General features: G+C 43.2%; 1 protein-coding gene across 1 annotated transcript in view; it reads right to left on the reverse strand.

Moving 5' to 3' along the window:
• POU6F2 (POU class 6 homeobox 2) overlaps positions 1-17,083 on the reverse strand; it is a 491,184-nt gene that overhangs the window by 305,905 nt on the left and 168,196 nt on the right. The window lies entirely within an intron of this gene.

The following is a 17,083-nucleotide window of genomic DNA, read 5'->3' on the forward strand; positions in this document are numbered from 1 at the left end:
CGCTCCATGCACTTAGCTTCTTCATGTTCTACAGCCACGGACTAGACCCACAGCCCCCAACCATGTGTCTTATAATAATGTATCCTGGTAGCCATGGAAACTCCATGCGAGGGTATAGATGGATCAGCAGAAAGGAATCCCCACACACAGAAAAAAACAAAACAAAACAAAACACCCAAAGCCTGTGTCATGATGAACAGTGGGTCAGGTGCATATTTTCTGATTAAAGGATAGCATTACTACACCATGCGGCTTAAATGAAATTGAAGATGACAACCAGTGTACCACATAGGGTACTGATACGTAAGAAGACACCAAATCTTACCCTAAATACCACAGCAAGATGGACGTAAGCAGGCGCGGGACAGTCTATTTCCTGTCATGCATGATCTATGCATCTTTTCCTCTCTTCTTCATCACTTTTCCGCTGATACTCCCTAACTTCCACAGTACTGCTTTTATATCACGACATTGAGGGGAGATTGAGGCGCCGTCACTGACCAACAGAACCGGGAACCCAGCTATACCCACATGGCTTTGCTCTCAGGACTTAAAAGATACCTCATCGGTTTACACAGACCATTCTGAACACAGCTACCTTGAGAAAATCGCTTGACCTCTCTGGGCTCCTTTTTTTCACCTATAAAACAAAGATACGGATATGGATCTGTCTGGCAGGGTTAATACCTAGACCAACATATCTGTCATACGGCTGTCTTGGGCAGATTGAAAACTGGGGAAATACTAAATTTTAGTAGTACAATTCTACTGACCTTTGCAGAAATGAGACCAAGTTAGCACAAAGAAATACACTCAAGGCAGACCGAGATGACTCAAGTAGCGTACCAGTTTCAATGAGATGCAGGTGATATTCTTTTGAAAAGATAAAGTACTTCTGAAGTGTAAGGTATTAAACCATCTCCCGATCAAAAGATTTGTGATGATTAATCTCAGCACAGAAAAGAAAGGGAAAAAAAAGGAGAAAAAGAGTCTAAGAGACTGAACTTAGGAAGGGATGGTGACGAGAATCGGGGGGCAGGCCAGAGTACATAACTAGGAGGTAGTGAATCCTGTCTTTAGCATTTGTTCTTACCCCACGCTCTAGCAGTTCTGATAGTCTGACCCAGAATTTTCATCCTAATTAATTCTTACTGTGTGCACAAAGGGTGAAGAGGTAAGGGTTAATGGAAGGCATCAGTGATTGCCATGAGCTCAATTCAGTCTCTGTTTTAACAAGTAACCGTCACATGCAAGACACTGTTGGGTACTTGAGGAGGCACAAAAAAGGAATACTTCTACTCCACAATTCCCCGACAAAGGATATCCTCTGGGAGCTTACCACACTCCATGAGCCAGCCCCTCCAAGGGGGCTTACCTCTTGGCATGGAGACGTTCACAATTTCACAACTATCGTACAAGTGAGGATATTTTAAGTGCTTTCGGCACATTACGGCAGGTTAGAAGAAACCCATTCCAAAGAATTCATCAGCAAAGTCTTCATGAAGTATGCTGATGTTTACAGAGAGCTTGTGGGCAGGATTTCCACTCACATAGGCGAGAAAGGGCTTGAACAGGGGTCCAGAAGAGAGAAGACTATAAGCCCAGTTTGAGATAAATATCAGGTTCAAATAAAGCAGTTTTGCATGGGGCAGAACACAGACGGGCCCCCTCTTGTACATGGCTGAGCAGCATGTCATGGAATAGTGGAAACAGGGAACGGGGGACACTGAAGTATTTTGTGCTGTGGATTGGGGCAGAGACAACAAGCCAAGAGAACGGTTGGAGACACTAAGGTGGAAGGAAAACTACTAAGAAGAAGAATCCTATAGTAAGTAGAGTAGTAAGAAGAATAACAAAGGAGGGGCAGAGTTCCTTTTCTCCTAGCCTACACAGTCCCTTAAGCTCTAAAATCAGCCTTCCACCACCAGTATAATATGGAGATTGTAAAATCCACTTGCCTCTTCTGACTCTCCACCTTACTGGAGGCTCCGCACGGAATTTATGAATGATTTTAATAACTGACATCCATTAAGTGTTTACCACATATATACAACGTACATAACTCCTACTCTATGGTAGCCACACCCTCTTTTGGAAATGCTCTCTCACCTTTTGGGACGCCGTCCTCTCCAGGGTCTCCTGATAGTCCCCCAACTCCTGCTTCCTGATTCCACTTCTGGCCACACCACCAGAGACACTCAGGGTAGCATCCCTTTCATGTTGTATCAGATTCTCAGGCGGGGGGTTGGCTTGTGGAAACCACGCATGTCATCCAAAGATTCTGAGAAGGCACGTCTTTCTGGTTGAGAACCACTAATACGCTCTCATTTCCGACAAGTTTAAGTAGCTTCTTTTCTTTTTTCTTCCTGCCTCTCCCCTCCCCTCCCCTCCCCACCTCCCTCTCTCTCCTCTTCTCCTTCCTAATCCCACTCTCTCATTTTTCTCATTACCAAACTCCCAGTTTCAACTCTGCATAACAAACAACATATTTTGCCTTGTTTCCTCCTCTGTCCATCCTTCCCTCACTTCTCTCCCTTCCTACCATTTTATCTGTTTATTACCATCTGTCATCTTTCCTTTTGTCACCTCTTCCCGCTGCAGTACCTATATAACACCCATTTCAATACATGTTCTATGTTGTTTTTTTATTCTTGAAGTGCCATGCACAGAGTAGATACACAATAATCATTTAGATTGAGCTAAATAGGGGCGCCTGGGTGGCTTAGTCGGTTAGGCATCTGACTTCGGCTCAGGTCTTGTGGTTCGTGAGTTCGAGCCCCGCATCGGGCTCTGTGCTGACAGCTCACAGCCTGGAGCCTGCTTCAGATTCTGTGTTTCCCTCTCTCTCTGCCCCACCCCTGCTCATGCTCTCTCTCTCAAAAATAAACATTAAAACATTTTTAGATTGAGCTACATATGCTCATGTGTTTACCAAATAGAAAGGCACATACATTTCAACTCTTAGAGAAGACTATATAGAGATTAAAACTGATGGGCAAGGCTATAAAAGTGTAAGTCTTTGGACAATAACTTCTGAGTGGGTTAATTATATTCAGGTGCTCCACAGAGCTTAGATTTTGAGGAGCTTTCTGTCCAATAGCACTCTGTGGATGAGCGTTGAAGACCGGATAGAAAGAAAAAGCAGCTGTGACATCCTTGAGTAATTATAAAGCGCCAGTGAGAGAAGATGAAGCATGGGGACAAAAGGCACAGCACAGGGAACACGGTCAGTGGTACTGTAAGAGCACTGTGGTAACCACACTTGTGGTGAGCACAGCACAGCCTACAGAGTTGCCAAACCGCTAAGCTGTGCACCTGACACTGATGTAACATTGTGTGTCACCTGTACTTCAAACCAACCAACCAATAAAAGAAAAAAGAAAAGCAAGATCAGAGAAGCCCACGAGAACAGAATCCTGTAAAAGCACAAGCGGAGGGCATCTAACCTCCCCGAGAGTACCCCAATCATGCCTAGAAACTCGGCAAGATCCATGAAACTTGAGGACTAATCACTGCATCCACAGTCCTGCCAAATGGTATATTTCACAATTACTCACCGAATGCCGGAGTGAATGAAAAACACTTTTAAAAAGAGCTAACAATTATTGGGGCGCCTGGGTGGCTGGGTCAGTCAGTTAAGCGTCCAGCTGCGGCTCAGGTCATGATCTCATGATCTGTGGGTTCGAGCCCTGTGTCAGGCTCTGTGCTGACAGCTCAGAGCCTGGAGCCGGCTTCGCATTCTGTGTCACCCTCTCTCTCTGCCCTTCCTTTGCACGTGCTCTGTCTCTCTGTCTCTCAAAAAGGAATAAATGTTAAAATTTTTAAAAAATAGATAAAATAAAAAGGGCTAACAATTAGTGAGCACCACGAGCAACATACTCTGCTTAGTGCTTACTGTGCGCTATGCCTTTAATTTCCCTAAGTCCCCAGGACATTATCATTTACTCTTATCGTACAGATGATGATGCCGAAACTCAGAGAAGTTACACAACTTGCTGACATTGGAAAAAATGGAATCCAGGCAGCCTGCCTCAAATCTCTGCCCCTCACTGGAGTGTGGTTTCCTGGGTGAAAGGCTGGCATTCTGAATTTTTATCTACGCTATTCAGCATCTTACTCCAAGGAGAAAAATTGGCTCCTAACCGTCGGCATTAATGCTTCCTGCTTCATTATAGTCCCGAGAAGGAAGAGCAGTAAACTATTTATGGATACTTCAAAGTTTGGTGGCTTCATTGAAGTCACCCCTCCGACAATTTGCTGCCTGTTAAGAGCGTGTGTTTAATCCAACTCGATCCTTTGTGGTTGTGCAGGATCCAGCTGCGGAACAGAATCACTTGGCTTCATCCAAAGCATTCACCAAAGGGATGTTTAAAATGTGCACTATGTGCAACAAAAGGGTAAAACCCTGAAAAGGTTTTATTTGCCAAGTAAATGTAGCTTCAAATTAATATCTTGCAATCATTGTTCATTAATATTTAATATATTTCTATGAAGGATACCACTTCGCAATTCCCTATACGTTCAGCATTTAATAATGTAGAAACAGCTTATCTTCAACTCACGGAGACTGGATTTGCAATAACTAGTAATGTTAAATGTATTTTTAAAAAATCAATAATAAATAAATGCATAAGCACTTCCCTCTAGTGCTTCTGATGTTATTTACAAAATTAAAAAAAAGATGACAGGCCCCCAAGGGACTTTATAACCATTTCATTACCACCTCCCTAATTGTATATGGTGGAACTGTATAATCTGTTTATTGAAATTGAAATCTTTGGAACGGGTCCTCCCCACAGACATTAACAATAAGCATCTCGTGCAATAACATCGTACTTAATGTAATATTAACATTATATGCAGCAGGCCTTAACCGCTCGCTGGTTCCCCCACTGGAATTGAACATTTTTAACACTCTGGGCTCTGCCTCGGTATCCAATTCTATATCTAATTTACAAGCTGTAAAACACAATATTCACAGATTACAATAAATACAAAGAAGTTCTAAGGACATACCTCGTGGTGACTAGGATGAGGGAGAAACCACTTTCTTTAAAGGAGAAACAAAGGAAAACTCTATTTGGCAAATGGTGAGGTCTTTACAAGGTCTGATGATAAAGAAAGGCCTTCTGTTTGGGGATGCCTGGCCGAGGGACACAGAAGCATGATTTTGACGTCTGCTGAAGGCATTTGTAACTACATGGTCCGTGGTGAAAATCTAGATATCTCTCCTAAGCCTCCCTGACCTGAAGAGGAAAGCAGGGAAGAGAGAAGAGCCATGAATAAGGAGTAGGGGAGGGCTGGTTTCTATCCTGAATCTTCTCAAAGGATCCGGAATGTTTTGAGCAGGTTCTTTAATGTCCCTATTGAGACTCTCATCTTTAAATGAACGGGATGAACTAGACCGTCTTGAAGATTCCTTCCAGCTGTAAAGATCTAAAAATCAAAGACTAGTCCTTCATGTGTACTAATTCGCTTGCAAAGCCCACTCTGGGATTTTGTTCTTCTTTCCTTTCACTGGTACCTCTGGAATCTCTGGCTTCTTTCTCAGTGACAGAGCAATTACAATGACATTTGTCTCACGCTGTACAATTTCCCAAACCTTTTAATATATTATCCCAATTCATCTCAAGCACAGCACTGGGCATAAACCACGTGGCTATGATGAAGACGCGTGACAGGGCTAAAAGGGCAGAATCACAGGAAACTGCAAAATAACTACTGAATAATGGAAAAGCCTCAAAAGTCAATGAACACTTGCCAATTCTTTCGTGATCATTCAGCTAACTAAATGATGGGGGTCTGTGGTTAGGATGGCCTTTTGCAAAATGCATGTTTAACCATCATACCATAATCCAGTAGTCTCAGTCATAGCATTATAGTCTTCCATGATTTGTGCTAGATGCTGTGCTGGGCAAGAAACTCACCACTGGGATTCTACTTGGTGATTTAGAACAAGATATAGACATTTCCTTAGGTCACTGTGTCCCGATCAGCCAAACTGTGCACTTGATACGCATTTTTGGAAAAATGTTTAATAGTTACTTAATATGAAAAATAAGATGACCTACCAGATGCAAGAGAGGTGTTACATTTTAGAAGTAGAGAGGGGAATTTGTTCAAGGATGGGTACTCAAAGCTTCAACTGTAGGCAGTGTTGTATTGTTTAATCTGGGTGGTTGGTAGGCTAGTGTTTGCCATATTGTTATTTACGCATTTCATCTTAAATATACACATTAAATTTTCATAGTAAAAACGAAATAATAGGTTAACCTTTAAAATGAACTTTTGGGGCGCCTGGGTGGCTCAGTTGGTTTAAGCATCTGACTCTTGGTTTCGGCTCAGGTCATGATCTCACAGTTTTGTGGGTTCAACCCCCACATCAGGCTCTGCGCTGACACCGTGGTGCCTGCTTGGGACTCTCTCTCTCCCTCCCTCTCTGCCCCTCCCCCACTTGCACTGTCTCTGTCTCTTTCAAAATAAATAAACTTTAAAAAATATGATAAAATGACCTTTTTTTTTTTTTTTTCTCTCAAGCCTGTCTTCCTTTCAGAAAGCTTAAGGGACAAAGATTAAGACCACTGAATCAGGGGCGCCTGGGTGGCGCAGTCGGTTAAGCGTCCGACTTCAGCCAGGTCACGATCTCGCGGTCCGTGAGTTCGAGCCCCACATCAGGCTCTGGGCTGATGGCTCAGAGCCTGGAGCCTGTTTCCGATTCTGTGTCTCCCTCTCTCTCTGCCCCTCCCCTGTTCATGCGCTGTCTCTCTCTGTCCCAAAAATAAATAAACGTTGGAAAAAAAAAAAAGACCACTGAATCATACAGTATGATCATACATGTGAATCATACAGCTGGGTGTTTGTTCTCTATTTAATTTATTCTGTGACACAACATGGAGTTGCCTCAAACTGAAAACATAACTGTAAACATGAAACCAGTTTAAGATAAATACTGCAGAATACTCTTGATTTAAGCCTGCTGGCAGAGTTTTCAAAGATATTTGCAATGCTAGAGCTCACTATTTGCAAGGTGGCTTATCCTGAATGGAAATTACACTCTTTCAGAAATGCTTCCAAAAAAATCACCTTCTTATTCTCCCCCTTCTCTTCCCCAAAACGAAAACCACTTTTTGCCACTTTCTTAGACCTTTGGAAAGCAAGACATTCTGGCTACAATGTAAAGGATACTTAACGCTCTTTCTGTCTTGCCCTCTTCAACTCCTTCCTACCACTAAAAGTTATTCTATCTCGCACACAAAAAAAGAGAGGAAACCTCTAGTACCGAACGCCTCAAAAAAAAAATCAATAAATGCGAGGGAAATATTGGTTTAGAATTAGCATTCCTTTCCAAAGTTGTTCAGCTCCCTTCAAACCCCCAAATCTTCATCTTCAGTCTGATCTTGCTTCGTCTGCTTTGGGGATAAGCATTATTACTCTCTGCACTGCACTGGTCATCTGGGAGAGTCGCTGCTAAACCTGACTTTATGAAGAAGATCCTTCAGGTATGGGTTGTTTTGTTTTTTGTTTTGTTTTGGACCGCAGTCCTGGAGTCATTTTATCCAACGGGGTCCACCTCCCTTACACAAATCCAGTTTTCCTACAATCTGGAAGCACGAACCTGCACATAGCATCAGTTAGATGAGGCGAGTTGAACTATTTTCCTATTTCTGGGTCCTGGGGAATCAGTATGGAAACACAGCTGACTTCTCCACTGTCCTGGTTCTCCCTAGATTAGAAGCAAACACGTGGGTACGATCACCACGCCTTGAACCGGAACACTCAGCAGCACATCATTGCTATGGAGGTATTCTCCTCCCCAACTCCATTCTTCATTTCAACTCAACCAGCAGGCCCAACCTCACCCATAGAGCCTCTCTACAAAATAAGGGCACGAATTCATATTTCACTCAAGGTCCATCAACACTTGGAAATGGTTCTACCCAAAGGAGCAATTTTGAATCCAAATTATTTCCAAAAAAATGTCTCAACTATTCTCAGATGTATCAAAGTTCTTTAGAAGAGACCATGACATAAACCTTGCCATTAAGGACCTTACATGTTCATGAACTGAGACATAACGATCAGACACATAAGCATGTAATGGTAACAGGTGCTGTTAGGTGAGCACTTACTGTGCCAATGACAAAGCAAAGTACTTTACATATCTTAGCTCATTTAATTCTACAAAAACCTCATGTGGGCATTATTATTCTGGGACCCAGAGAGCTTACATATCAAGGCCGTAGAAGCAAGATGCAAACCCAGGTCTACTTTCCTCGGAAGCCCAGGTTCTAACCACCACCATACTGGCCTTGCACAGCACAGAGAGGGATAGAGACTTAGGAGTCAGTAAGAAACACAGGCTTTGCAATTCAATTTTAAACAACTTCTTTGGGTTAGCGTTGGTACTTGGCAATCTTTGGCAGAGAATCTGCAAAAGATGTGTTACATTCGTTGTCTTCCCAAACACATGCTATTTCTCCAAATCTAAATAATCTGGTTTTCTTTTTTAAAGCGAATTACCACCAACGAAGAGCCAGATTCCTAATAGATACCGTTATGGTTTACATGTACTTACCGCTTACTTGTGGACATTATATTTGGCAGAGAATATTAAGTTAGCCTTCACTTACCCTTACCATCAGTGGCAAGGGTACCCGCCCAGCCACTTGCCCTCCCAGCAGCCTGGCTGAATGCGCTTGTCAAAGAGCAGCCTCTTTGCCCCAGATGTCGGTCACGGTACTGCAGCCCCTCGCCTGGATGTTCAGGCCCTCCAGTACTGATTTGTGCATCCTTACCCATCAGAAAAACAAGCAATGAAGGAAGAAGAACTGAACACGGGGCACCACACTTTTATTTGGGTGGTTGAAATCCAAAGACGATCGGCCTAATCACTATACCTGTTCCCTTTTTAAATCAATGTATATTTTCTTTTTAAATTTTTTTTAACATTTATTCAGTTTTGAGGGACAGAGAGAGACACAGAGCACAAGTGGGGGAGGGGCAGAGAGAAAGGGAGCCACAGAATCCGAAGCAGGCTCCAGGCTCTGAGATGTCATCGCAGAGCCCGACACTGGGCTCAAACTCACGGACCGTGAGATCATGACCTGAGCCGAAGTTAGACACTTAACCGACTGAGCCACCCAGGCGCCCCTAAATTAATATTTAAATGAAGGCTCAGATAATATTTAATTAATATTAATATTAAATATTAATAAATTAATATTTAAATGAAGGCACTCAGAGGTGCCTGGGTGACTCAGTCAGTTAAGTGTCTGACTCTTGATTTTGGCTCAGGTCATGATCTCACGGTTCATGAGTTCGAATCCCACATTGGGCTTTCTGCTGTCAGCACAGAGCCCGCTTCGGATCTTCTCTTTCTCTCTCCCCCTCTCTCTCTCTCCCTCCCTCTCTGCTCCTTCTCCACTCACTCCCTCAAAAATATAAATAGATAGATAGATAGATAGATAGATAGATAAATAAATAAATACTCGGTAAGTATAGTGGTTACAGTATGAAGACTGATTTCAGTTCCCCAGATCACCCTGAAATAGAAACACATCAAAACCCTTTTGTTGAAACCCAGAGTCTCTGCATATAAATTTATATGTTTTGAGATGACTCTTAATTTTCTCAAGCTCTTGGCCCTCTTTTCTACATGGTTGTAGCAAAACAAGAGAAGCCACCGTGTCTGGGAGCCTTGGTTGGTGTGTCCCATCAGTGTCAGTTTGGTGTCATGAATAGATGTCGTATCAGTTCAAATATACATCAACTTATTTTTTTAAGGCAATAGAAACTGCCATCGTCGGTGTTCAAAGCTCAGGATTGCTCTTCAACCTGTAACCTTAGTAGTAATATAAGTAAATAAATAAATAAATAAATAAATAAATAAATAAATAAGATCTTTTCTCCATCAACATTATATTGGCTGCTGGTTTTGACACTAAGTCTCCCCAAACCAGCTTTGTCCAACGCACATCACGAAAGAAACCATTTCTTATTGGCTAAAAGCAGATAAACCTGCCAAAAGTCAGTGCTTATTTTTTTCCCACGAGACCACACTTGAGTAAGCATAAGCGAACATAACTCTGTGTGTTTTCTTACCCAAAGTGACAGGCAGCCTGAGAACAGAAGATCTCCGTTTCTTAACTCGGCACCCTGGATTTGGATGATTTAACTATATATAAAGGCGGCACTGGGTTGATTTGAAAGATACATTTTATCAAGTTGTCAGCTTTCCAGGGCCAACTGTTTCAGAATCACTTATAAGTAAACTAGAAAATGATTTGGATTGTAGGAAATTCAAACCTTACTTTCCCAGAATGTTGTAGCAAATAGCTGAAAAATAGACATCGAATCAAACTCTGAAATTAAAGTGTCCTGAGCATGTCTCACTGGCGGTGAGAGGCTGCATGGTCTAATGGATGGAGAGGACGAGGCAGAGTCAGGGGACCTGGGGACTGACTGCCGGCACTGTCAGCGCATTGCCGAGTGACCTTGGGAACCTCAGCCAGCCCAGCCACGGAGAGACTAGGGCCTCTGGGCTTGCCCGGCTCACTGCCCGCCCACCCACCACCTCCTGGAGGGGTGGGGTGGGGGCTCTGTTAATAGGATCCAGAGACTTCTTGGTACAAAAACAAGGGAGGAGAGGTCTGGGCCCCCGAACAGAACTGCGGCCCCACACTTTCCTCACATCTTTTGGCTTTGGGGGATCAAATAGTTCTCATGCCATTTCCAGCCCAGTGAGATAAACAGTGGCCATGGTCCGTCCCTCATGACCATCTGGGGGCTACTTCTCCATCCCCAAGCCCAGACGATAATACTGACCTTTGGTTGACTTCCTGGGGATTCTTGGAAGAGGATTAATCATGAACTGACTGCTGAGCATCTCAATTATGGGAATATTTCTGATACTGATACTTTTGGATTCCAGTTTTAGTTACAACCTGACCCAACTAAAATCCACAGTTAGCTGCGTTTTCTAATCCTGCATGGGTATATGTGTATGAATACGCGGTGCAAACAATGTCCCTGGGACCGCAGGTCTTTCTTTCTCTATCGTGTGCCTTCCCGGCTACAGAAGGATGATAAGGCCTGAATGCTTCACTCATCCTGGTAATCTCACCAGTCACAAGCCACACGGAGGAAAAATACCTCAGAGGAATCTCTGTTACTGCCTGATGGGGAGCATCCAGATGGTAGGACCTCTGTACCGCCATTTACAGCCCTGCTCTGGAATCACACGTGGCAGGATGTGGGAGAAAGCTACCTCGCATCTTTCAAGAGGGTTTACAACAGCCCCACTCTTGATTAATTCCTGAGTCCAATCATCTTCTGTAGTTGGGGAATCACTGGATTTGAAACCACCTTTCCCCTAAGCCCTCACAACATCTGTGCACAGTTAAGGGGGTAGGATTATTGACAGAAGGCTGTCATCGCCATGACATTCTTTTTTAAAGAATCAAATGAATCCAGCCGTCCCAGAAGTCATAGATCTGCCTTATTTGACAGCTGGATGAAAAGAGAGGGTACAGGGATAGGATTAGGCATTGTCTCCCTTTTTAAAAAAGGGTCATAGATATTGTTCTGCCACTGGCTAGCCGATGATGCTTCGTAGAAGTCTCTGTACAACAAAATCTGTGATGCTCAATTTATCTACCTCAGAAGAGCCAAGAGCTCTTCCAGCTCAACAGGGATTTGAACTCATGGTCCCAAGGACTTCTGGTCTAAGGAAGCTGATGGTGAGACAGCTAAGTCATCATCACGGGCTAATGGGCCCCCAGAGAGGATACATATGATCAGAATGATTTATTGATTAATGCCGACCTCTAAAGCTACTTTAGGACAGGCATTGGAAACATAAAACCACTTTTACTGTGCAGTAGCTCAGACCGTTGTTACTCAGCTTTGTAAAATGCCATGTGGGGCGGGGATCAATCATTGCTAGACCTTGCAGCTTGCTGACCTCCAGCAGGAAAAGAACTTTCCAGAAGAGGCCCCCCCCCAAAAAAAAACAAAAAACAAAACCCATGTGTAACAGCAGAGAAAGTAATGCCACTTCAGCACTGTATTTGAGATCGTGAGACCTCAGAGGGCAGAGCTCCCCAGTTTCCATAGGATTAGAGATTTCCATGAGAATAGGAGATGGGAAGAGTCCGTGGCACATAATCCTCAAGGAATAAGTTGTATCACCAGAAAAAGCTTTTATTTTTCTGAATGAGGAATCTTTCCTCAATTCAACAAATTACCTCATATAGTTTTTCAAAAGGTATTCTGATGAGATTTTACCATAGCATTTCCTGCAAGGAAGTATATGGCTGGATACAGACTCCACTTTTACATGGGCTAATTAATGGATGCTCCATAAGCATTAATAGATGGCAAGCCCACATCTTGTCCAGAGACGTGATGGACTTCTCTACCTGAGGGACCGACAGAAACAGCAACGGAGGGAACAAAGCAAATGTATTACAGCCTGCAGAATGCCAGTCTGATTCCTCCTAAAACTGGCCTCCCTCACTTGCTCATGGCCCCCTTCAATACCTCCAGAGCCCAGATCCTAACCTTCTTCTCTCCTAGTTCTTCCCCCCTGCATATAAATATCCTCACGGCTCTACTATCAAGAAAGCAAACCCTCCATCTTTCACAGGTCATTCCCCCTACCCCTTCCACTCTGGCTGACAAAATTCTTAGCTGTCCACCTTCTTAGTCTCTACATTATCTCCCATCCCTACTCACCACCACCCCACCCCATTCAGGGGTTCCAATAACCATTCTGATGAAGCAGCATCCTTGGGGTCAGATGCATGGCTGGAATGTCAGATCTGCATTACACTAGCTATGTTAAAGTAGGCAAGTTACGTAACCTCTTTATCGGCTTCCCTTCTGTACACAAATGGGATCGAGTTCATGGTGTGTCCATAGACAACACTCAAAAAGTGGTCACTGTCATCACCATCAAAGTCAACTCTTTCGTGAGGAGGGTATTCAAGACCAGGACAAAGGAAGTGAAGCTGGGACAAGCAAACGATCATGCCAGAGGTAACAAGATTGAGAGCAGAAATGTAGAACCATAAACTCAGTGAGTTGGGAGTAAGGGGAAGCCAGAGATCACAACACAGTCGGGAGGTAAACCAGCTTCTGAATCTAAACACCCAGGCTTGGCCCCTGGACTCATCCTGTCAGTTCTTAAGGATGTCTAGCCTGACCTTTGAGCCACCTGTCTAGAGGACAGTACCCCTTGGCCAAGAGGTCAATCATACCCTAGTCAACACGGAAACTCCTCTGTTCTGTGTCAGCCTTTCTGTCAATGGGCAGAGGGGCCCATCCTAGTTGTGAAAAGCTTCTTTGTGTCCCCACGAGATCTCCTGCCAAGTTCACGGTGTGGTGAAAGTGACCAAGAGGGATATGGTTGGGAACAGCATGGTGAACGTGACCAAGAAGGATATGGTTGGGAACAGTGTGGTGAAAGTGATCAAAAAGGATATGGTTGGGAGCGGTGTCTTGGAAAACATCTGAAATATTTAAAAATGGCTTTTTGAGGATTTGGGGTGTGTGTGTGTGTGTGTGTGTGTGTGTGTGAGAGAGAGAGAGAGAGAGAGAGAGAGAGAGAGAGAGAGAGAGAGATCTACTACATAAAATGAAAGTGGGTGCAGATTTACATCTCTTCTAGGTGTGTGGGGCTTATGTGATAAGGAAGTCTTCTGAAATGAAGAATGGGGTAGAAATTAGGCGATTATAGACAAGCTGTAGCCCAAGGTTACCTACTTGTTCTCCTGTTTTAATTTATTTCCCCCTATAATTTCCAGGGCATCCTAGATTCTCCCAATGACCCAGCCTTTCCCATCTCTCTCAGTTGCTATGCGTAGGAGGGAAAGAACATAGAAATACAAAAGCACTGGAGAATTTTTTTCAATAGGGGAGGGGAAGGGGGAAGAGAGAATTGAATGGTATGCAGACACATCTACCCTAGTCTGGGGCTCTTTCCCACTCTCTTCAAGGTGTGGTTGCTGAAATCAGTCTTTACAAATGAAAACTTACTTCCTTGTTCTTTCTTTATTTGTTTATAAGCAACCTCAGCTCAAGCATAGGTTAAAATTGTATTTTTCCAGGATGCTTGTGTTTTATATGTTCAGGCTCCAACAGCTCGTACAGTATTTACTACAATAATATGCATACACGTGTGTGCTACTCTTGCAGTAGGATTGACTCGATTATGCTATTTTTAGCTTTCTTGCAAAAATTTTCAGACAGGAAAATATTTACAATCATTTTTAATAATTTAAAAAATAATGCTCTTTTTGTAGAAAATTTGGAAAATATAAATGAATGTAAAGATGTTAATAAACCCTAGTCATAATCCCATTACTTAGATAGAATAATGTTTTACTATGTATTCTTCCAGGGCACCTGGGTGGCTCAGTTGGTGAAGTGTCCAACATCGGCTCAGTTCATGATCCCATGGTCCGTGGGTTCAAGCCCTGTGTCAGGCTCTGTGCTGACAGTTCAGAGCCTGGAGCCTGCTTTGGAATCTGTGTGTGTCTCTCTCTACCCCTTCCCTGCTCACACACTCTCTTTCTCTCTCAAAAATAAAAATTTTTAAAAAGCATTAATGTACATTCTTCCATGTGTTTTTCCATGTGTATACGCAAACACACATTGAAGTATATGGAAACACATTTACATAGTTAAACTCTTATTTGTATCTAGTGTTTTGTAACTTAAGTTTTCATTCCATGTTACATATTTGAAAAATATTCATGCCATTAAATTATTTATAAAGCTATCTTAAGTGATGTGAACTGATCATCTTAGGCATAAAGAGCAGCCTCGTGGAAAGATTTCTTGCCTGGGGATAGTCTGCTCTGCCACTAACGTGCTGTGTGACCTTGGGCAAGTCACTGTACTTCTCTGAATCTCAGTTTCCTGTGCTTTGACTGAGAGTTAGGAAAAAAATAATTTCACCAACCCGTCACTGCCACCTCCATGAATGAAATTCATGACAGTTTGGATTTGGTGTACTCACCGTACCCCAATCTGCTTTTATATCTCTTCTGCTGTCATTGCAAAAACAAATCTAGCAAGTCACGTTCTGGATGATACCCCTCAATGGTGCATACAAAGCTTCACTGTGCATTACTGCTTATACAAAGCCCTTGTCTGAGCTGACCTCACCCACCAGCCAACCTCCTTCTTCACTAGCCTTCCTACCCTCCAATACGTCCCAGCTCCTCAAAGGCATCAAGTCCTGTGGCCTGGGGCCCTTGGCATCCGCTGTTCCCCCAGTCTGCAGCCGCCACATTCAGCACTCCAAAAGTAGCTCATCTTTATTTAGCCTTCAGAGAAAGCTAATCATATCCATCCTCCTTCCTTTATGTTAATTAGATCACCATTTCCTGTGCTTGTTCTCCCATAACATTTATCACTGCGTGTGTGTGTGCGTGTGTGTGTGTGTGTGTGTGCTTATTTGATAAATATCTGTCTTCCTCTATAGACTAGAAGCCCCACGCAAGCAAAACTATTTGATTCATTGTTGTATCCTGCTGCTTAGCCCAATTCTGGCACAGAGTAGGCACCCAATAAGTATTTGTTTAAAAAAATGAATGAATTGTATCTTTGCCTCTTTCCTCCTTCAAATGCAGTTGACTCTTGAACAATGCAGATCAGAACTGCGTAGGCCCGCTTAAAAGTGAATTTTTTTCCACAAGTACAGTACAGTACTGTAAATGTATTTTCTCTTATGATTTTCTTAATATTTTCTTTTCTCTAGCTTATTTTATTGTAAGAACACAGTATATAATACATATAACATACAAATTATGTCTTAATCAACTGCCTATGTAATTGGTCAACAGTAGGCTATTAAAGTTTTGGGGGAGTCAAAAGTTATATGTGGATTTTAGGCTGTGGTGGGGGGCTGTGGTACCCCTAAGTCCTGCATTGTTCAAGGGCCAACTGTACTTTAAATTTCATTTTGCCTTGAACTATCTCTGTTAACGTAAGCTTTCTCACAACCTTTCTGTGTCGAGGCAAAGAAAAGAAAATAAATAAAAACATATGCAGGGTGAATTATGTTATTCTTTCTCTTTCTTTTTAAAAAATGTTTTTAATGTTTATTTATTTTTGAGAGCGAGAGAGACAGAGACCGAGTGGGGGAGGGGCCGAGAGAGAGGGAGACACAGAATTCGAAGCAGGCTCCAGGCTCTGAGCTGTCAGCACAGAGCCCAACATGGGGCTTGAACTCACCAACTGTGAGATCATGACCTGAGCCAAAGTCGGACGCTTAACCGACTGAGCCACCCAGGTGCCCCAATCCTTTCTCTTTCTTAAAGAAAACATAAAAAATAAAGTAAGAATCATCCACAATCCTACACTTTTTATGTTTATCTATTTATTTTGAGGGTGGGGAGGGGCAGAGAGAGATGGAGAGAGAGAATCTCAAGCAGGCTCCAGCTCAGCGTGGAGCCTGACGTAGGGCTCGATCTCATGACCATGAACCTGACCGGAAACCAAGAGCTGGATGCTTAACTGACTGAGCCACCCAGATGCCCCCACAATTCTATCGTCTTAAAAATATACACGGTAGCTCCCGAGAAGGGGTGGGGAGGCAGGTAAGCCCTTTCTCCTTTGATTCCCCTACAAAGTGACCAATGAGATCAAAACACCCCTAACCTGCAGCCAAAGTACAAGAAAATTTCAGAGCTAATCAAACACTTGAAGACCCTTTCAGAGGTCATCCCACTTTCACTAGCACCTGTTAAAACTATTGCCAGATAGGGGCGCCTGGGTGGCTCAGTCGGTTAAGCGGCTGACTTCAGCTCAGGTCGTGATCTCACGGTCCATGAGTTCGAGCCCCGCATCGGGCTCTGTGCTGATGGCTCAGAGCCTGGAGCCTGTTTCAGATTCTGTGTCTCCCTCTCTCTGACCCTCCCCTGTTCATGCTGTCTCTCCCTGTCTCAAAAATAAATAAAACGTTAAAAAAAAACTATTGCCAGATAGAAGCAGGAAAGCTGGGATGAGATACGTCCACTCTACACATTTGCAAATTGTTTCTCTCCTCTCAGGCAGGTTGTTTTTTGTTTTGTAT

Source organism: Prionailurus viverrinus, chromosome A2 (genome assembly GCF_022837055.1).
Source record: "Prionailurus viverrinus isolate Anna chromosome A2, UM_Priviv_1.0, whole genome shotgun sequence".
NCBI classification, from domain to species: Eukaryota; Metazoa; Chordata; class Mammalia; order Carnivora; family Felidae; genus Prionailurus; species Prionailurus viverrinus.